At 41.1% G+C, this 19776-nt stretch overlaps 1 long non-coding RNA gene across 1 annotated transcript; it reads right to left on the bottom strand.

Annotated features, from left to right (window-relative positions):
- Positions 1–384: 384 nt before the first annotated feature.
- LOC134214272 (uncharacterized) lies at positions 385–19010 on the bottom strand. The gene is made up of 4 exons (XR_009979721.1): positions 18837–19010; positions 18541–18780; positions 18037–18254; positions 385–779 (listed from the first exon to the last, which is right to left on the bottom strand). It is a non-coding gene; the product is annotated as an uncharacterized LOC134214272 (long non-coding RNA).
- Between the last annotated feature and the right edge of the window lie 766 nt (positions 19011–19776).

Raw genomic sequence — 19776 nt, 5'->3', positions numbered from 1 at the left:
TTAGGCCTTAACACGCTCGTCCGAGCGAACTCAAATTTGGGTCAATTTAGATCATAATCGAACCTCGAAAAAAAACCGGCTCAAAAGGGCCTATCAAATATTACGTAACGCAATAGGGGTTACCAAGGAAATTGTAATTCCGTCTCTACACAGCAAAAAAAGTTGTTGAATATTACATCGAAATCGCTGCAACCCATTGAATCCATCGGCTGTTGAATATTACACTGCGCGATGTACACAAGAACCTTCTGTGTAAAGAATAGGAGCGATGTAATTTTGTCTCGATGTAATAAATTAGACGACGTAATTCATGCAATGTAAATGTATATAATGTAAAACAGTACTCGAAAATTTGTGATTTTCTTTCATGAAGTTAGTGTTTCATTTAATTTTATTGTAAATATATATTTATTAAAAAAAATTGAAAAAACATAATTAATTAAAATTGGAACTGGCGTTGTGAACTTGATGGTTTTGCTACATCAACGGTCTCCTTTCCACACAGAGAGGGGTCCATTAGTGGCATGGCAGCATTATTTTTTTCATCCAGCCTAATGCCGGAGTGTCCTCTACAGTATATAACAGTCGTATCCATTCAACGCGGTCCATGGCTGTAAGCACCATCCAATCAGTCTATGAATGGTCCGTAAATCCGTCCGCCTTCCACCTGATCGATCCATCAATGATGCTTGAGGTTATACCTTTAGTTGAATTCAGTGACCTTCACGGACACGGACGCACTTATTCAGTCCGTAGATTCGGATTAGACATTCGGTGTCCTATAAGAGAAAAATGATTAATTACAGTTACCATAGAGAATTTTATGTTTAAACATTTTCTGCAGCTAATCTGCTAACGCTACATAACCAAATTTTATCAATATTGGTGCACTTCAAAAGAAATTGTCCTGCTGGATTCTTTAGAGAATTCTTTGTGAGGTACCGAATAAAATCCTTCTAAGATTCAAAATAGAATCGTTCTGAGATTCCGAAGAAAATCTTCTGGAGTTCCAAAGAATATTCTTCTTGATTTCTGAAAAAAAGATTCTGAGATTCCGAGCGGAGTTCTTCGGTGTCATTCCTGGGAATCCTTCTGGGATCCCAAAGAGAATCTTTTTGGTATTCCAAATCTGGTCTCTCTGGTATTCAAAAAAAAATCTCAGATTCCAAACCTAATTCTTCTGTCATTCGTATCAGAAACCTAGGGGGATTCCGAAAAGGATTCCGAAGGGAATCCTTCTTAGATTACATACAATGAAATTAATATGAAATTCCGAATGGAATCCTTCTACGATTACAAAGGGAATCCTTGTGGATTCTTGAAATTCCGAACGTAATTGTTCCGGAATCCCGAAGGGGAGAATCTTTCTTGTATTCCGATTACAATTTTTCTGATATTCCGAACGGAATCCTTTTGGGGTTCATCGATGACTACAGTAAGTATACGGTGGTCTATTTGATGCGTCAAAAATCCGAAGCGCTCGAGAAAGTCAAGGAGTACGTCGAAATGGCCAAGACGCAGTTCGGAAAGAAACCCAAGATTTTGCGGTCCGATCGTGGTGGTGAGTACACCGGCAAGAAGTTTCAAGGGTTCCTCAAGCAAAACGGCATTGTTGGTCAACTAACAGCACCGTATTCCCCACAGCAAAATGGTGTGGCCAAACGGAAGAATCGGCACCTTGTCGAAATGGCCAGGTGCTTGCTCATCCACGGTAACCTGAACAACCGTTTCTGGGGAGAAGCGGTAATGACGGCCAACTACATGCAGAACAGACTGCCGTCGCGCACCATACGAACGGTGGCACGGAAAGAAGCCCAATCTCGGACACATCCAGCGGTTTGGCGTGGACGCGTACTGTCTTGTGCCAAATGCGAAGCGCGGGAAGCTGAATCAGAAGGCTATTAAGCAAAGATTCGTCGAATACAGCGAGGTGTCAAAGGCGTACCGCCTGGTCCACGAAGCAACAGGGAAGGTAACTATAAGTCGAGATGTTAAATTTTTGAATTCTTGCGGGGCCGGTCCAGGCCGGGTGGAAGAATATCTGGTTGTTCCATCGATCACTTTCCAACGGATGAATAAATCGAATCCGATGACGACGAGGTCTGGGATGTCCCAGATGAACTAGATGAGTAAATCGATGATGAAGTTGAGCCGCAATTCGGCGGCGCGAGTGCGACGGTAGATACGCCTCGAGGATCGATGAGACTCAACCTTGATGTAATGCCAAAGCGGTATGCTTGCAGTGCACAAACTTCGGTTCAGAAGGAGCCTGAAACATTGAAGCAAGCGCTGTCCAGTCCGAACAGCACCGAGTGGCGCAAAGTGATGAAGGAAGAACTGGCGTCAATGCAAGCGAACGATGCCTGGGATTCGATCGACCTGCCGGTCGGAAGCCGCGCCATCGGATGCAAATGGGTGATCTTTCTGAAGCGGGACGAAAATGGTAATGTAGCTCGTTACAAAGCCAGGTGGTGGCGCAGGGGTTCAACCAACGACACGGAACGGATTATGGAGAAGTTTTTGCACCCGTTGTGCGACACGCCACGTTTCGCACTTTGATGTCTGTAGCTGCCAAGAAGAAGATGTGTGTCAAGCAATTCGACGTCAAAACGGCGTTCTTGAACGGCAACCTTGAGGAGGAGATCTCCATGAAGCAGCCTTCAGGGTTTGTCGTCAGCGGCGAGGAAAGCAAGGTATGCCGTTTGAAGAAATCCTTGTATGGGCTTAAGCAAGCGGCCCGTGCCTGGAATCAGCGTCTTCATGCGGTTCTGCGAGGCAGATCCCTGCCTGTATAGGAAACGAGTCAGTAGCAAGTGGTGCTACGTTCTCGTCTATGTTGATGATCTCATCGTGGCCAGTGAAGATGACTGCATCATTGGTGCGTTGAATCGTTGTCCGTTCTGTCGGCCTACAGGACGCAAAAGTGTCCACCGTGCCAATCGATCCTGGATATTGTAAGATAGAAGAGGACGGCAATCTGCTCCCAAACAATTTGGAGTGCCAGAAAGTAGTTGGACAGTTACTGTATATCGTAGTCAACAGCAAACCTGACATCGCAGCGGCAATCTCGATCCTGAGTCGCAAGGTGAGTTGTCCAACACAACGTGACTGGGGCGAGCTGAAGCGAACGCTACTTGAAGAGAACGGCGGACTTAAAGATTCGTTTGAGCAGCAGCGGTGATTCGTCCGGTCTGATCGGTTTCGACGATGCCGATTGGGCGGAATGTCGCACCGATCGGAAATACAACAGCGGGTACGTGTTCCAGTACTGTGGAGGCACAATATCGTGGGCTTGCCGGAAGCAAACCTGTGTCCCCTTGTCTACAGCAGAAGCGGAGTTTGTAGCCCTTTCCGAAGCATCCCAGGAGGCGGTTTGGCTGCAAAGATTGTTGGAGGACCTAGGTGAAAGAACGAAGATATTAGTACATGAAGATAACCAGAGCTGTTTGAAGATGCTGGACTCCGAAAAGTTCAGCAACCGTACGAAGCATATTTCGACTAAATATCACTATGCCTGAAAACGAAATTAGCTGTTCGCTACGAGTACTGTTCGACCGAAAGGATGGCAGCGGATCTGCTAACAAAGCCAATCTCGAGGTTGCGGTTGGAGGTACTTCGGCAGCAAAGTGGCCTGCACAGTAGCGTTGAGGAGGAGTGTCGAGAGTATGCAACGCAGCATGTTAACAGCAATCGAAGCAACCCATGCTTTTGAATTTTTATTTTGAATTTCTTTAGTTTGATACTGAGTAATAAAGACGTTTTCTAATTGTAGTCTTCAGTACTTTTCAAGTACAGTCCGATTTGCTCCCACTTGCGACAACAGGATCCCGAATGAACATTCTTCTGAGGTTCCGAATGGAATTCTTCTGCGATTTAAAAGAGAATCCTTTTGGGGTTCAAAACGAATCTCTCTGGGATTCCAAAGAAAATTCTTCAAGGATTTCATAAATAATCCTTCTGAGATTCAGAAGGGGATCGATTTTGGATTCCGACGAAAATCCTTCTGGGGTTACAGAGATTTTTTACAGAGAAATCCTTTAGTGATTCCAAGAGGGAATTCCTTGGGGATTTCAAGGAGGCATCTCTTGGGGATTCCAAAGGGCATCCCTTATTTTATTTATTATCAGACTAAGGCCGGAGTGGCCTGTGCTGCACATAAAAGTCTTCTCCATTCAGCTCGGTCCATGGCTGCACTTCGCCAACCACGCAGTCTGCGGAGGGTCCGCAAATCGTCCTCCACCTGATCGATCCACCTTGCCCGCTGTGCACCTCGCCTTCTTGTTCCCGTCGGATCGTTGTCGAGAACCATTTTCACCGGATTACTGTCCGACATTCTGGCTACGTGCCCGGCCCACCGCAGTCTTCAGATTTTCGCGGTGTGAACGATGGATGTTTCTCCCAACAGCTGATGCAACTCGTGGTTCATTCGCCTCCTCCACGTACCGTCCGCCATCTGCACCCCACCATAGGTGGTGCGCAACACTTTCCTTTCAAAAACTCTCAGTGCGCGTTGGTCCTCCACGAGCATCGTCCAGATCTCGTGCCCGTAGAGAACTACCGGTCTTATAAGCGTTTTGTAGATAGTCAGTTTGGTACGGCGGCGAACTCTATTCGATCGGAGCGTCTTACGGAGTCCAAAGTACGTACGATTTCCAGCCACTATGCGCCTCCGAATTTCTCTGCTGGTATCGTTATCGGCGGTCACCAGTGAGCCCAAGTACACGAATTCTTCAACCACCTCGATTTCGTCACCACCGATAGAAACTCGTGGTGGGTGGCTTACATTGACCTCTCTTGAGCCTCTTCCTATCATGTACTTCGTCTTCGACGCATTGATGACTAGTCCAATCCGTTTAGCTTCGCATTTCAGTCTGATGTAGGCTTCCTCCATCCTCTCAAAGTTACGTGCCATGATATCAATGTCGTCGGCGAAACCAAATAACTGGACGGACTTCGTGAAAATCGTACCACTCGTGTCAATCCCTGCCCTTCGTATTACTCCCTCCAAAGCGATGTTGAATAGCAGTGCTTACTACGGTGCTTACTTCTACTCGCTTGTTTCGCTTAATGCTTAGGTACAAGGAATGTAAAATAACAACATTGCCAATGACAACGACATTATCCTTTCTTGTAAATGTTGGGACAAACTCAACTCGCAATAAGCGTTTGTCCCAAACTGCAACAGAATAGGACAATTATCGCCTGCCACGCATTTTGAGAAGTTGTCGGTTTCCGATGATGTTTTTGGTTAAATTAGTATCAGTTATCATAGATTAGACATAAACTTAACCATCTGTTGACATGGTTTGCGTTTTACTTCTGAAATAAGCAAGTTATCGCAGTTTGAAAAGTTTACAACAATTACCTCTCCATGTTTGTTGCAAATAAAATGGAACGCAACAATGTCTTTATCCTCTGCAGATGGAGACAAAGAGTTATCGCTATTCTCTTTTGTCGCTTGTTTTTCGCATTTTTCAGCGACAATTACATTCCTTGCTTAGGTATAAACTTGAAGAGCCAGGAGCTAAGCACCGTAGTAAATTTACCTAGATAAGTACCTAGATAAATTATTATACCTACGCATAGTATAAATAGTGTAAGCTGCGATCATTTTTTTCAAGTCGAGTCAAGTACGAGACACTAAAGACGGCCTTACTGTTGAAGTCGAAATACGTATCTGTCAAGATACAATTAAGTGGTGGAATTCAATGGGATTGTATTAACTCGTCTTATGACAAGTGAAGACATTCCACTAAAAAGCTCAAAATAAAATAAAGTATTCGGTTTGGAAACCCGAATGAATTCGTTCCGAGATACGGTTCGGATTTCCAAAAGCATTCCGTTCGAAAACACATAAAGATTCCATTTCGCAGAAGGATTTCCAGTATTATTTTCTTCATAAATTCAATAGGATTTGGTTAATTATTGGACCCTGAGGAAGTCTACGTGGAATCCCTAAAATAATCCCATGGAATCCTTAAAGGATTTCTTATGGAATCGCTAAAAAATTCCATGTAATCCTTTAAAATATCCTGTTTGGATCTCTAAAGGTTTCTTCGTGAAATCTCTTGAGGATTCCTTATTAATTTATTTATTTATTTATTACCAAATTATGGCTGGAGTGTGCAATACATAAAAGTCTTCCCCGATGTCCTTTACTAACGATGAGGACATTGCAAAAGCCTTGGTTGATCTGATAGATAACGTGGACTGAACTCGAGAACGTTTTGGAGAACCTTGAACCACTCGTATTTCTGAAAATTGAGCACTGACTTGACGTTCAGAATGACTAAACTTGATTGGATATTCAGAATTATCAAACAATGCGGTATAGCATTATAATCAAGGAATTTAGGTTTACATAATTAACATATGCTTATTGAACCGGATTGGATACATAGCAACAATGAGGACGACAAGGCAAAAGCTTTGGTTGATCTGATAGACAACGTAGACTGAACTCGAAAATGTTTTGAAATACCTTGAGCATCTCGTATTCATGAGAATTGGGTTCTTCATTACGCATAATGCTTGTTAAACCGGATTGGATATATATCGACGATGAGGACATTGCAAAGGCTTGGCTGAGCTGGTAGATAGCGTGGAATGAACTTGAGAACATTTTTGAGTACCTTGAGCAACTTGTATCCAAGGAAATTAAATTTTTCATGATGCACATATTCTTATTGAACCGGATGGGGTATACATATACCAACGATGAGGACATTGCAAAAGCCTTGGTTGATCTGATAGATACCGTGGCCTGATCTCGAGAACGTTTTGGAGAACCTTGAACCACTCGTATTTCTGAAAATTGAGCACTGACTTGGCGTTCAGGATGACTAAACTTGATTGGATATTCAGAACAATCAAACAATGCGGTATAGCATTCAAAATTTTAATATTCATTTGTATGCTTTCAGAGGCGAAATCTTCGAGAGCGTTTTGGAGTCCCTTGAGCAACTCGTCTTCTTCTTCTTCTTATTGACATTACATCCCCACACTGGGACAGAGCCGCCTCGCAGCTTAGTGTTCATTCAGCACTTCCACAATTATTGACTGCAAGGTTCTAAGCCAAGTAACCATTTTTGCATTCGTATATCATGAGGCTAACACTATGATACTTTTATGCCCAGGAAAGTCGAGACAATTTCCAATCCGAAAATTTCAAGAAAACAAAATTTCAGAACATTGCTTATCTAGATAGACGTATTTCAACACTTTAGTTCATTACATGATTAATCTAAATCTAGGTCGCTAGGCTCATCGTTCTGATGCAAAAATTATGAAAGAGTAAAAGTGTTAAACTGACACATAAAATTCAGATTTTTTCATTAAGTTATTTTTGATTTACTTATACAGTCCCTTCCCGATTTTGGCAACACGACCTGATTTTAAAGTTGCCAAAATGGGGTGTTGCCAAAAACGGGAAAAAAATTTCATACAAAATTTCAATTTTTTTTTGTTTGCATGATTGAAGCTAAATACGTAGAAAATGTACTAGAAAGTATGTGGAGTGTGTTTAAGTGATGCACGTGCATTATAATTGACATTTTTGCGATATTATTCATAACTCGGAGGTTGTAGTTCGAACAAAATTGAATCAAACTCAAGAATGGTAATCAAACGATAATGTATCTAACTAGCCAATTTCATAATACAAATTGAATAATAAATAATATTTGGAATTGAAAATAGCGTCGACCACGTCCTTACATAAATTTGTGGTGATAAAAAAAAACGTTTCTATTGTAGGCAAACTTTCTTGTGGTCGGTGTGATTAAGAGTAAAGTTCTGTACAATTTTCGCTGACATTATGGGAAAAATAAATGCAAAGCATAAGACATTCCATTGTTTTAGAAAATGGTAACGTAAATCTGCATTCTCCAAATTGGTCAAGCCAAGTGTATCCAATATAGTGTGAGTATGGGTTAACTACACTCGACTACACTGCCACTAACCGCAAGTCGAGCACATCTGTATATGGGCCTCCATATACAGATGTGCTCGACTTGCGATTAGCGGCAGTACAGTTCACTTTCATTATTATGTGTACTTGGGCTCACTTGACCTCCGATAACGATACCAGCAGACAAATTCGGAGACGCAACGTGGCGGAAAAGCGTACGTACTTTGGATTCCAAAAAACAATCCGATCGTATAGAGTTCGCCGCCATACCAAACAGACTCCCTCATTAAACAGGTGGCGGTAGTCCTCCTTGGACACGAGTCCTGGACAATGCTTGTGGAGGACCAACCCGCACTTGGAGTAAAAATTGTTCTACACAACGATCCGACAGGCACAAGAAGGCGAGGTGTGCATAGCGATCAAGGTGGATCGATCAGGTTGAAGAAGATTTACGGACACTCCGTAGACTTTTTTTTTTTTTCCTAAACAATGGAGGGGGAATCTGCTCAACAGACATCCTGGGTTGACCAGGAAGTGCTGGGTTAGGGGCCACCTCCAATGAGGGAGGCAGGACTGCATCCCCGACCAGCTAAACCGTTTCCATTGCCGCCAAGCCCATCGTCCCTTCGGTACAACCAGAAAGTAATGCTTCAAAGGGGGGCCAGTGCATAACGCACCCTCGAGGTTAGCTGCGTGTCCTTGCAGCATCGAACATCGTGACTCGCTTTTTTAGAAGAGCACCATGGTGTCGTGCCAGCGCATTGCCGGCTTTCCATGTGGCCTTACCACGCCCTATGTCCTCGGAAGGTGGGCAGGGTCGACTTCGCGCCTGCTTCCCTCTGCACGACTGGTATCAAGAATGATGATGCCGCGTGCACCCCAAATTGACCTTTCTGCGATAGGGCCTATTCGCCAGCACACAGAGGGACTTGCCGACGCGGTGCCTACGCCTGCCCCAGCCTTGACGAGGACCCCTTTCCGTCCTCGGGCTCGGAACCCGCCCGGTTGACCGACGCCGCGAAAGCGACGATACCATGTTGTTCTTCACGCGGCCATTTGTTCGATAAAAGGATCGAGTTCGACCACAGGGCACCGGTATGACCCATGAAGCCAACTCCGAACCCTTGGACCACCTCTTATTTGCGCCTGAACTAGCCATTCCTCGAGTCCACGCGCCACCTTCTGTGTAGCTCCGAGACGATTTGGACGATAGCCGATAAAACGGCGTTCCAGCCAACTTCATCTTTACACATCCTCCGGACTAGGTTGTCTGGGGTAGTGTCCAGACCACATGTGGCAAGCATGTGGTCACGCATTGTGCGAAAACGCGGGCACACGAACAACACGTGTTCCGCCGTTTCCTCTAAACCAACGCACACCGGACACTCGGGCGAGGCCGAGTGTCCGAACCGGTGTAGGTACTGTCTGAAGCAACCATGGCCTGTAAGGACCTGGGTCAGGTGGAAAGTGATTTCCCCATGGCGCCTCTTGACCCACGTACCTATCTCCGGTATCAACCTATGAGTCCATCTACCCTTAGTGGAACTGTCCCACGCACGCTGCCATTTGACCATTGAGGCCAACCTGACAGTCCTACGGATGCCTCTCGTGCCGCGCATTTCGAAGCACTCTATGTCTTCACCGATAACTATGTCGATAGGCATCATACCGGTGATGACGCAAAGTGCATCGTGCGACACGGTACGGTACGCGCTCGCAACTCTTAGGCACATGAGCCTATACGTACTTTCTAACTTCGTTCTGTAGCAGTTAATACGCAGGGCCGTGCCCCAAGCTGGCCCCCCATACCTCAGTAGACTGCGTGAATGGTAACGTACAGCAATGGATGGAGACGACTGTTATGTACCGCAAAGGCCACTCCGGCCTTAGGCTGAATAAGTAATAATAAAACCACATGTGACGCATCACTCGCCTATCGAAGCAGCTAGAATTACGCCAGCGATCTCATGGGAACTTCACAGGAGGTACTCCACTTCTGATACTTCGCCATCACAAACAGAACACTCGAGAGCAAGCATTAGAAGTGTGAGTGAGCATTGTGAGCATTGATCTATTGCAATCGTAGCATCCACAGCCAATGAGTGAACTGCCTCGCTCAGATGGATACCAAACCATGAGTAGGAGCTATCGTTGTTGTGATAAACAATGAGCGTGGTGAGGCATCCATGTAAGCTACGATTTGCTGTGTGAAATGCTTCATTTTTCCATAACGGCGATAGAGACTCATTTACACAGAAATCATCGAGAGTGTTTGTGAATAAAAAGTCCAAATAGCAATTTTGTCGATTTTTCACATGATTGATTTGATTCAAGCCTAAACATGCAGTTTTTTCAAAAATAAATTGTAAAGTCTCATTTTCACCGACAACTGGCAGCAAAATACTTTCATTCTCAGAATCTGGAATGAAGTCTGCATTACGTTGGTTGAAATCGCCGTAAATGTGAACTTTGAATTCAGGAGGAAAATGGGAAATAATTTCATCGGCATTATGGAAGAACTTTTCATATGAGGATTTACAAGCTTGATCTGGAGGAAAGTACACTGTTGCAAAAATGTGAGTTTCACCATCAATATGCGTTTTACCCACACATGCTCAAATTCATTAAATTTGGTAGAATCAATGAGCTCCGAATTATGTTTTGAGGAAATTGCGATGAGAACACCTCCGCCAGACATTCTTTGCGCTAAGACGAGATCTCGGTCATCTCTAAAAACATTATAATCACTACCAAAAACTTCCTCGCTTTTAACGCTTTCTGACCAACTTGTTTCAGTTCCTAAAATAACCGAGAAAGAGGAACTCAAAATTTGTTTATGTATTTCGTTCATTTTGATAGCACTTTTCATACGATTGAAGTTCTGACAGTATACAAGTAGTTCTGTTGCCTGTGCGTTTGATGAAGTTTTTGGTAGTTCGTCAATACCATTACAATTTTCTACGACTTCCTCCAATGAGTGCGTTAAGTTGATCGGAAGTACTATTTGTTGGTCACATTCTGCATCTCCCGACTGCGTCAATTCCTTTAAAAACCCGTCTGTTGGCAGGAGCATGAAGAACCATTGCTTTCCTCTAAGGAGTTCGTCAATTCTGGCAAAAACACTGACAGACACAGGGCCTCGGCGATGGAGATATTGCGTTGGTTGTTCTTGAATGGTTAGCAGCAAAGTATGGATTTAACACCTCTCCTCTCCGAAAAGCGATGGTTGGGCGGTACGGGTGTTGGCGGTCGCGAAAAGTGTTCCTTAGCCGCCGCGAGCAGCTCTCTATCGCGCGGAAGTATAGGTGTATGGCTGTTTTTGTTTGTCACTGCGCCACGGTGGGTAGTATGGTGGTGTTGATCAGTCTTATTGTTACAATAATTCCGTTTATGTTTCTGCTTATCACGCGATCTGTCTGTTTTTTCTGCTTCTGTCGACGAATGCATGCATCAAACTCCGACCAGTCCCGTTTCCATATCCACCTCCCTTTCCAGCGCCATAGTGGGTCATAATCGCGCGGTTCCTTGTACTTTGCGTGGAAATTTAATTCGTCACGTGTCTTTTCTGGAATGGGGCGAGGCAGATTCAAATCAGGTTGATTATTTGATTCGAGGGACTGTAGACCATTAGTGTTTTTAGGTTCGGCAGCCAATTCCGTTTCGAGCGATTGCAGTGGGCTCTCGTTGTGGCATCCCATGATGTTGGTTGAAAGCGTTTTCAATTCATCTAGAATGTCAGTCCCCAGCCACGGGTTGGAGCACATGGTTACTGTAGAAGATAAATCCAGGGTGAGGCTACTAATTCGCCTCATTTCTTCGTTTAAAATTTTCATTTCTTTGGAAATGTCAGTTCTCATCGACTCCACTGAATTTGTTATAGTCACTTGTGCCATGGACATATCCAACGATTGATTAATTACAGAATTTCCAATAGAATCGTTGATCTTCTTGGATGTCAGCAATTTTTTTATTTCGCCCAGGTGAGCTTCGAGTCGATCAATGGCTTCATGAATTATGCCATCGCTTGTATTATTTACCGCTGCGCGATGAATCACTTCAGTGTTTTTATTAATTTGGTCTGCCAATTGCTCCTGTTGTTGCACTAGTGCATTGAATTCAAAGCTACCAGTAACAAGATTTTGGCATGGGGCACAAGGCACATAGGCTTCCATTGGTGAGCGATGAAGATCATTAAACGGTGAATCATCGGACGTCCAATTTCAAAGCTCTTAGGAAGCTCATAATTTGCCCCGCGGCAGAACATCAAGTTGGCTTAGATTAACCCGATTTTTTTCTCATGATCTGATTTTTTTCAATGTCTGCTCGAGAGCCTTACATGTTACCAAACTCTTACCATTACTGTTGAACTGTTGGCAAGCATGCTGGAATCAAAAGGCTCGTTATGCAATTGACACATCAGGAAACTGGAAAAGCCAACAGTGTTCTGATATTAATCGCTAGACAAATTTGCATCAATTTTAAACAATAAGACTCTTTGAAATAAATGGTTGCTTATTATCTGAACGGGAATGCAGCAGAAAGACGGATAAAATGATAAAATGATAGTTTCTCGGCTGATATCAGAAAGAGGCGCATAATGAGCAAAACGACTTGATGGCTATAAAGCGCATTTAGAAAATCGAATGTACTAATCACTAGCAATTAAACCTACTGGGGTTTGCTTGCTCCTGGATCACTCATGCAGTATCGGTTGCATTCCATGTAAACAGCGGACTTCGCTTAATAGGTGTTGTACTATGTACAACGGTGTGAGTCAGCTTGTTGACGACAAAATCAGTGAGAATGCCAAAAAATACGACAATCTACGGTGGGCTGGTTATATAAGGGAAGGGTGAATAGGAACATGAAAAACGAGAATTAAAAAAACAGAAAAGTTTAATAGAAATTGTTTGCAATGAGCGGTGATACGAGTGGTGATTCATTATTTCAGTGAAAGTGCCCACTATTCGTACAGAGCCCATAATACGCATATAAACCTTTAACGGTAAAACGGTAATGGTTTTGTTTATCCTATTACACATTAATAAAAAGGTTTTAGCTCTAAAAAGTGAGAAAAAAAAATTTCGAGGTTGTTGCCAAAATCGGGAAGAAAATGTTGCCAAAAACGGGTGTTGCCAAAATCGGGGGTAGACAAAAACGGGTGTTGCCAAAATCGGGATGGGACTGTATGTTGAACTCTCCAATCTAAGGCAAATATTAATAACTCCTAATTTTCGTCCGATTAACCTGACATTTTTATGTATCAAAGGATATAAGAATATTGTAATGTGATTTGTGTTTTCCGTATTTCATTCTATATAACAACCTATCCTATCCTACCTGTGGTCACGCGTTAGCTTCGCTACCTCCCGTTGGCGCGAAATTACCGAGTTTAAAGAGCTACCTGATAAATATGCCGGGACATACAATCAGTCTGCCTAGCAGCCGATTCACTGTGAATCGGTAAAGGTGCACTGAAGTGCTCCAAATATGATATGATACACATATGAATATTATTTTCAGTGACGTCAACCCCCGTTGACCTTGACTTGGGAATTTTTTGACCGGAATCGCAGGATGTCCAGAACAATTTTCTTCGGAATTTCAAAAGGATTTGGTTTGTAATCCTAGAAAAAATCCGTACAGCTTTGCAAAAGGTATATTTTTTCAGAAACCCAGAAAAATTCCTTTCAAAATCCGAAAACGATCCGAACATTAACATAATTCATTTCAAAATTCATCGCAATAAAAGGATTTCGTACGGTATCCCAGAAAGTTTTTCTTCGCAGTCAGACTATTTTTCTTCGAAATCGCTGAACGATTCTATTCTAAATACCGTGTTGTGCCCTTATTCCGTTCACCTAAGACAATACGCTATGTCTAAAAGCTCTAAAAAATAGCCGTTTAGTATTTTGAAGCTGCAATTTCACTACATAGTGTCATTTGCTATATACAATTGAAAATAAAATATGTTGGGATGCATTCATAGACTTAGGCTCCACTACACTACAAAAAAATCAATAATTTTTAACATGTGTAACGACACATAAAACAACCAGAAACCATTCGTTATACATTTTATTAAGGCTCTATGACCTTCAAAATATACATATACCCTTAAAAAGCCTGAGTTATGGAGAACAATTGCATTCACTTTCAAAATATATGTGGCGACTAATAGTCAAAAACCATAACATCTCACACATAAAACTTAAAATGTTGGAACATGTCTTTGATACCAGCTCGGTGCCGGCGCGGCGGTACGAATCATGAGAAGTGCGAGAAGAAAAAAATGGCGAGTAGACGCTCGTTGATCAATTTCATGTGCGCTGAAAATGAATATTTTTGCAGGTAGGCTTCATAGTATTTAATGAATTCAATCTTTATTCAACCTATAAACATTTTCTGTTTTCTTCGTACATCAGGATGCAGTGCGAGTGGAATAAAGGCGTTAAATATCAGTGATCCAGATGCAGCGCGAAAGGACAAAAGACGATAGACAACAATAAGTGATTCCGATGGAAGGCGAGCGGACTGAGTTTGAGTGACGACTACTAGATGCAGCGCTAGTGGACAACTTGGAAGCATCCGGCGGCTTGGCGAAAATAAGCACCATTTATCTGTTCCTGTTAGGTTTGATCTCGCAGTTCTATTATACGCTATGGCCCCAGGAGTAGCGGGGACGGAAATGGCAGTCACAGGTTCTAAAGAATTGGTATGCCCCATGGGGCAACTGTTAAACCTTTCACTGTCTATTGCATTGTGTTCGAATCTTGTGGAATAAATTACGTAATGAAAAATCGAGTATGTAGTGAGTTCTGATTTATATTTTTATTTTATATTTTGTATATTTTGAAGGTTAATATTTTAATATATGTATATTGAATATTATAAATAAATCGTATTAAAGAAATGCATTCAATTTTATCTACAAATATAATAATACGAATTGATAATCATAAATAAATTATATGTGTCGTCGCTTATACATTTTCCATAAGTCCCACACATAAAATGGATTAGATTGAAGCTATTGCAAAAATCTATATCGCTCACACATAAACTATATACAGATTTTTTCCACAGTGTAGTAAAAAAATCATTGACAAATTATGTGGTCCTAATTCCAATCATCTGAAATGGCATTGTTCCTAATTCCGTTCATTCGTGTTCCTAATTCCAATCACCCGAAAAAACATTTGATTTCTTGAAGATGCTAATACCAGGCATCATTTTTCTCACAAATCCATCTTTTCATTTATTATAATATTGCAAATAAAAAGCTTAAAATGTAATTTCCTTCCAAATTTAAAATACAATGAATGATATTTCCTTAGTATAGCCAAGTTGACTTTTTTTTCGTTTGTTTCACTTACTATTCGAGATATATTCAACATGAACATTGATGCTAGCTGCCCAGTTGCATCAGGTACCACAGAGAAGGCCAGATACTATTCATTATCGGAGTTTTACTCCTTATCCTCAACGTAATTTTGACTAGAGCCTGGATACTAGGCCTTTAATTCTGACCTGAACCTTCCAAAACAATGTCTCTGTTTGTTTATAATTGTTCGTACCACTGTTTCGTTGAAATTGAATATTCTTTAAAGTTCCGGTTCTTTATAGTACCGGATAACCCTACTTCTACGAAGTATTCACGAATTTCGGTAAAACATAACCTTATTTGCAGCTCAGAGAGGGCAGTATTTTTTTTATAGAAATTCGCCAAGAAATTTCCGGATAAAGCTTTTAAACAAAACGCCACAATTATGGATTGTGCTGTTTAAAACTGTCCGTATTCTCCGGAAACCCTTTCTTAACATTGTCCAGCATTCACTTTATAAATCATCATTAAATCATTAACTGAAAAAACTGTATTTTCCCGGCACGAGTTGAAAAAGGTCCCATAACCTGTCGTTAACGGAATTCCTTTCGGTCTGCCTGCTTGCGGGATAGAATTTCAAATGTTCACCATTCACCACTCATATGGCTTCATGTACGATGTACCTTTTCTCGCTCATAGATTAGATTCTCAAACACAGAACTTTCGGAATCCATCCTCCAAACCCAATGAACGGAATAAGGAACGAGTAGATTTAGATGTACCCTTATTCCGGTCAAGATATTTTTCACTTTTCAGCATTTTCTATCGGGAAAATACAGGCAACAATTTGGTAATACGCTATAATGTTACCTGTTTTGTCTTGTTATGCTGCTGTGTTTGAAATCCGGGACAAATTTTCACTTAAAAATGCTTAAATATTATGACAGACGTTCTTAGCAAGTGGGTTAATGAAAACAGTCAAAATGGCGCTCGTAGTGACGACCAACAAATTTTGTTTAAATTTTCACTATTAATCGCTAAAAATGACGCTGGTTTTCATTTCATTTCATGCATACATAACCATAGAAAAGTATAAGGATATTTTTCTGCTGTTTGTAGACAAAAACTCTTTATTATTTATCATTTTGTCTTGCGTGAACGGAATTAGGCGCTGATTGGAATAAGGGCACAGCACGGTACTAGGATTCCGTTCAAACTTCTAAAAACATTGGAAACCCAACTATCTCGTTCAAAATCCTGAGACACCTTCTGTAATCCCAGAGGGATGCCGTTCGGAAATCATTCAAATCATGTTTGGAATATCATCGAAATCTAACTGATTAAAAGATGCCGTTCGATATCCCAGGTGGATTCTTTTCTCAACCTCAAAAAAAAAAAAATCTTTTGAAATCACTGAAGAATTTCGTCCGGAAAAACAGAAGGATGCCGTTCGGAATCCAAAAAGATTCCCATGCGAAGTCCAAGAATAATTTCCCTAGGAATTGCAGGATTCCGTTTGGTATCACAGGATTATCTTACACTACAAAAAAATCAATAATTTTTAACATGTGTAACGACACATAAAACAACCAGAAACCATTCGTTATACATTTTATTAAGGCTCTATGATCTTCAAAAATATACATATACCCTTAAAAAGCCTGAGTTATGGAGAACAATTGCATTCACTTTCAAAAATATATGTGGCGACTAATAGTCAAAAACCATAACATCTCACACATAAAACTTAAAATGTTGGAACATGTCTTTGATACCAGCTCCGTGCCGGCGCGGCGGTACGAATCATGAGAAGTGCGAGAAGAAAAAAATGGCGAGTAGACGCCTGTTGATCAATTTCGCTGAACCGAAAATGAATATTTTTGCAGGTAGGCTTCATAGTATTTAATGAATTCAATCTTTATTCAACCTATAAACATTTTCTGTTTTCTTCGTACATCAGGATGCAGTGCGAGTGGAATAAAGGCGTTAAATATCAGTGATCCAGATGCAGCGCGAAAGGACAAAAGACGATAGACAACAATAAGTGATTCCGATGGAAGGCGAGCGGACTGAGTTTGAGTGACGACTACTAGATGCAGCGCTAGTGGACAACTTGGAAGCATCCGGCGGCTTGGCGAAAATAAGCACCATTTATCTGTTCCTGTTAGGTTTGATCTCGCAGTTATATTATACGATATGGCCCCAGGAGTAGCGGGACGGAAATGGCAGTCACAGGTTAGAAAGAATTGGTATGCCCCATGGGGCAACTGTTAAACCTTTCACTGTCTATTGCATTGTGTTCGAATCTTGTGGAATAAATTACGTAATGAAAAAATCGAGTATGTAGTGAGTTCTGATTTATATTTTTATTTTATATTTTGTATATTTTGAAGGTTAATATTTTAATATATGTATATTGAATATTATAAATAAATCGTATTAAAGAAATGCATTCAATTTTATCTACAAATATAATAATACGAATTGATAATCATAAATAAATTATATGTGTCGTCGCTTATACATTTTCCATAAGTCCCACACATAAAATGGATTAGATTGAAGCTATTGCAAAAATCTATATCGCTCACACATAAACTATATACAGATTTTTTCCACAGTGTAGAAAATCGGAATAGATACTGTTCGGAATCTCAGAAGGAAGCTATTGTGAATCCAACCAGGATTACGTTCGGTATCTTAGATTACGGTCCGAATCGCAGAAAAATAACATCGATCGGATTGCTCGGGGGCTGTTATTTCCCGATAGATCAAGTGGAATGAATTAATTATTAGTTCTTACCAGACATTTGTGCTGCCCCAATACATGACTCCTTGATGCAGTAAAAACTTTTCAGTTCCACCGGGAATGAAGCTCCATCCTTGTATCATCAGAAGCAGTTACGGTAATGCAAATCTAGGAGCTAATCGTAGTTGTTTCTCATGATTCCAAAAAAAATCCGGGGTCGACATAAGCTTGAAGACTTGTTAGCTCTATCTCTTGCAGTTGAACAAACGGTGCTGAAACATAGGGAAATAAATACTCATCAGTAAATGTCTACACTTTGTTGATAGGTATATTTATAGGTATGTACATTGTACATATACAACAATCGAAACGGCATGCCGCGGCAGTGGGAAGGGATTTTTTTGTCACAGAATAGTTTGATGTTCATAATGAATTTTCAGGTCAAATTTAAATACAAATGGTAAAAACAAATCCGACCAATAAAAGGACATCTGCCAAAGAAGCTGTTTACTTTATGAACCTTAATTTGGATTTTGTTTCAGAAAATATCGTAATTACCTACTTACTCCCTGAGCGATGCTTTTTGTAGTTGTTCCACAATTCGGAACCGCACGGCTAATAGTGACGACGGACGGATAAGAAAATAATAGGTGCGCAGCAAGTTGGATCGATCAGATGGAAGATTATTTGCAGACCCTCCGTAGACTATACGTGGTTGACGACGAGCAGCAATGGACAAGCCGAACGGAATGAAGACTTGTTGACCGGCCACTCCGGCCTCAGTTGAAAGAAATAAGCCTGGAACAAAATACAAATTAGCCATTGTTTAATGAATATAAGAAAAAGATACTTACGTTTTTACAGCCCCACATATTTTGGCAAATACGTGCTTATACATATTTTATTAGGTATACTTTTTTGTACAAGCAATTTGCTTTTTTAAAATTTTCTCCGCGAATCAAGAAACACGCGAAACTTGATTAAATTTCAAGATGGCACCTCAACTGTTTGATTTCCCTGGTCTGTCGAAGTTGTGAAGTGCAGCCAGATTTATTATTGCAGTATCATTCAGTGCAATATTACATCAGTTTTATGTAATGACACATACGCATGTTTGAATCAGTTGGTTGCACATGTTTCTGTGTAATATTATCACTGTTTGCATGTTTATATTACACGAATGTAACGTAACGCCAAATGGGGATTTTGTTCATGTGTAATTTAAAGGCGATGTAAAATTACATAAAATTAATGTAAGTTTGTGTCTGTTTTTCGCATTTACATAGCTTTTTTGGTACATCGTTTAAATTACGTCGATGTGTTTTACATTTTTATTTGCTGTGTACTCAAATTTTGATTAGTTCAAGACAAAATTTTCAAAACGACTTATCTGCTTTTGTAAACAAAGATTCAAACGACGATTTGACTAATCTGATAGCTCTCCCACGCAAACCAACACCACTAATAGGTAGGTGAAGGTTTCCGCTACCTGTTGATGGTGTTAGTTTGCGTGGGAGAGCCATCAGATTCGTCAAATCGTCGTTTGAATCTTTGTTTACAAAAGCAGATGAGTCGTTTTGAAAATTTTGTCTTGAGTTCCACTTTTTACGAAAATTGAGTAAGATTTTCGTGAGAAAAAAAAGTGACGGCAATACAATTTCACTCAGTCTCTGAGTGATTTGAAACGGGTGTGCAGTCCAATTGAGTGTGAACTGCGCAATACAAGATTAGCGATCAAAATCGGTGAAATAAATCACCGAAGTCCGAATCTCCTTTTAAAGGCTACCTTAAAGG

Source organism: Armigeres subalbatus, chromosome 2, assembly GCF_024139115.2.
Source record: "Armigeres subalbatus isolate Guangzhou_Male chromosome 2, GZ_Asu_2, whole genome shotgun sequence".
In the NCBI taxonomy this organism is placed as follows: domain Eukaryota; kingdom Metazoa; phylum Arthropoda; class Insecta; order Diptera; family Culicidae; genus Armigeres; species Armigeres subalbatus.
The sequence above is the reverse complement of the archived record's forward strand: the minus strand, read 5'-3'. Positions and strand labels throughout refer to the sequence as shown.